The sequence below is a fragment of the Gossypium arboreum genome, chromosome 10 (assembly GCF_025698485.1).
Source record: "Gossypium arboreum isolate Shixiya-1 chromosome 10, ASM2569848v2, whole genome shotgun sequence".
Taxonomy (NCBI): Eukaryota; Viridiplantae; Streptophyta; class Magnoliopsida; order Malvales; family Malvaceae; genus Gossypium; species Gossypium arboreum.
The window spans coordinates 63,120,209-63,123,943 of NC_069079.1; positions in this window are offsets into that span (position 1 = coordinate 63,120,209).

Here is a 3,735-nt window from a genome sequence, read left to right on the forward strand (position 1 = left end):
TCGTTTGCTTTCTCCTTTCCTTTGTCCAATTTAGTCCCCCTTTGCTCTTGAGCTGAATCAAACAATTTACCTCTCCATCAAACACAAACATACGGCATTCACATGCATTATTTTGGTTATTGCGAATACTTAGCACAACTAAGCTGAAATTTTACTCAATCTCATCTTAATTTATTGCTACTTATTATCAAAATTTCCAATACAAAGTATTTAACACCTATGCCCATTCATACCCCATATGGCGAATGCTTCATTCCTTACCCAATTAACCATCCAAAAATTTTCAACCTCATTACCACACTTTTTATGTCTAATTGTTTAAATACCCTCAAGCTCATTCACAAGTACTATTATACATCTCATTAAGCATTAATCATTTTGCAACATAAATTCTATAGCATGGCGAATACTCATTCACACACACACACATAACAACAAGAACTCAATGGCACAAAATTTCCTTTTTGTTAAACATTCGAACTCACTCATCTCCATGCTTTCATCACAACAACATCAAAACACTCACCAAGGAAGACAACATTCATGGCGAAATTTAACTCACCTAACAACCTAGTTTCGATTCGAGATTCAAGGAAAATTTTGAACCAATCCTCCAAATCATGCATGCATTTTCAAGAGTGGCATAAAACATACCTTCTTGTATCAAAACACCTTAGTCTAGTAGGCTCCCATGGCTGATTTTTCTCAAGCTTTTTCCCCTTTCTTCCTAGTATATTCGCCAAGCAAGAAAAAGATGAGAGGATGGACACTTTTTTTCTCTTTTGTTTTCATCATATCCCTTTTTTTTTCAATTTCATTTCTTTATTCTTTCAAGCATAATCCATTAACTAAACATGTTTGAAACATGTTTTCCTTGCCCATCACTCTTGACATGGTCGGCCACTAGCCTTAGGAATGGGCTATTTGACATGCAAGTCCATTTATTTTACTTCATCCTTTTATTAATCTCTTAAAATTAGCCACATATATTTAAATCCTTTCACATGAGTCCTTTTTCTTTCAATTCACAATCAAATTAACTAAATCAAAGAATTCAAAATTCACACATGCATTTTTCACATATTCTAGACAATAAATATTACGTTCGAACATGTCGGTGACTCGGTTTAGCGGTCCCGAAACCACTTCCCAACTATGGTCAAATTTTGGGATGTCACAACTCTCCCCCACTTAAGAAATTTTCGTCCCCGAAAATCTTACCGGTGAATAGGTTCGGGTATCGCTCTTTCATAGAGTCCTCAAGTTCCCAAGTGGCTTCTTCCATTCCGTGTTTATGCCACAACACCTTCACTAACGGGATTTTCCTATTGCGCAACTCTTTTACTTTACGCCTCATAATGCGAACCGGTTCCTCTTCATAGCTCAAATTAGGCTGAATCTCAATCTCAGACGGAGCAATTACGTGCGATGGATCAGACCTATATCGTCGAAGCATCGAGACATGAAAAACATTGTGAATCTTTTCGAGCTCAGGGGGCAAAATTAATCGATATGCGACTGGCCCAACTCGTTCGGATACTTCATATGGCCCGATGAATCTCGGACTCAATTTGCCCTTACAACCAAATCTAAGCACCTTCTTCCAAGGTGAAACTTTGAGAAAGACCTTGTCTCCAACCTGATATTCAATATCTTTTCTTTTCAAATCCGCATACGACTTTTGGCGATCCAAGCGACTTTCAAACTTTCACGAATTATTGAACTTTTTGCTCGGCATCCTTAACCAAATCAACCCCAAAGAATTTACCTTCACTAAGTTCAGTCCAGAATAATGGGGTACGGCATTTACGACCGTATAAAGCCTCGTAAGGCGCCATCTTAATACTCGATTGAAAGCTATTGTTGTAAGCGAATTCAATCAAAGGCAAATACCGTTCCCATGAACCACTAAACTCAAGGATGCAACATCTCAACATATCCTCGAGTATTTGAATTATCCGTTCGGATTGACCATCGGTTTGGGGTGAAAGGCGGTCTTGAATCGCAACTTGGTACCCAAAGCTTCTTGCAACTTCTTCCAAAATCGCGAGGTAAATCTCGGATCTCTATCCGACACGATGGAAATAGGCACCCGTGTAGTCTCACAATCGAGAAGCGTACAATTCGGCTAGTTTGTCCATTGAAAAATCCGTGACGTCACGGGGACAAAGTGAGCCGACTTAGTCAATCTATCTACAACGACCCAAATCGCATCCTTCTTACTTGTCGACAATGGCGGTCCGGATACAAAGTCCATTGTGACTCGATCCCATTTCCACTCGGGTATCGTGATCGGTGAAGTAATCCCGATGGCACTTGATGTTCCGCTTTCACTTGTTGACATATTAAACATCTCAAACAAAATCGAGATGTCTCGTTTCATACCATGCCACCAAACCGACGTTTCAAATCGTTGTACATCTTCGTACTCCCGGGTGGATTGCCATTCGGCTACAATGGGCTTCATTCGAATTATTGAAATAAGTTCAATTCTTTGGAACACACAGACGACTTCGAACCTCAAACAATCGTCATCATCAATTTGAAACTCGATTCCTTGTTCGAACACACTCAACCCATTTTGCAAGCAACTCCTCATCAACTTTTCGAGCTTCCCGAATTTGATGAGCCAACAATGGTTTGGCCTTTAATTCGCTACTAACACATTGTCGGGTAGGATAGACAAGTGTACATTCATCGTCAGTAAAGCAAGCGGTGATTTCGGCTTAAGGCATCCGCAACCACATTAGCCTTTCCGGGTGATAATCAATGACGAGCTCATAATCTTTTAACAACTCGAGCCATCGTCTTTTTCGCAGATTTAAGTCTCTTTGAGTCATCAAATATTTGAGGCTTTTGTGATCCGAATACACATGGCACTTCTCACCAAATAAGTAATGTCGCCATATCTTTAAGGCGAATACGATGGCCGCCAATTCGAGATCATGGGTTGGATAATTTTTCTCATGTGGCTTTAATTGTCTCGACGCATAGGCCACAACTCGACCTTCTTGCATCAATACGCAACCTAACCCAAGTAGGGAGGCATCACTATAGATGACAAACTCTTTGCCGATTAATTTGTACTAGAAGCTGGAGCTTTCGTCAAATGAGTTTTCAATTGGTCGAAACTTTTCGACACTTTTCCGTCCATTCAAACTTGACATCTTTCGAAGCGGTTTTGTCATGGGTGTGGCTATCATCGAGAATCCTTTTACAAACCATCGGTAGTAACCGCAAGTCCCAAAAGCTCGAACCTCGGTAATATTTCTTGGAGGCTTCCAGTTAAGTATGGCTGAAATTTTGCTCGAATTCGACTCGAATACCGATCTGAGATACCACATGACCCAAGAAACTAACCTCTCTTAACCGAATTCACACTTGTTGAACTTAGCATATAACCGCTTATCCCGTAAAATTTGCAACACTAATCTCGGTGTGTTCGTGTTCGTTCTCATTTTGCGAATAGACCAAAATGTCATCAATGAAGACAACTACGAACCGATCCGGATATGCTCAAGATCCGATTCATCAAATCCATAAATACCGCAGGGCATTAGTAAGCCCAAACGGCATCACTAGGAACTCGTAGTGACCATATCTCGCTCAAGGCGGTCTTGGGTATGTCCGAATCTCGAATTCAGAATCGATAATAGCCCGATCTCGGATCTATTTTGAAAACACCGAGGCTCCTTGAGTTGATCGAACAAGTCATCGATACACAGTAGCGGATAT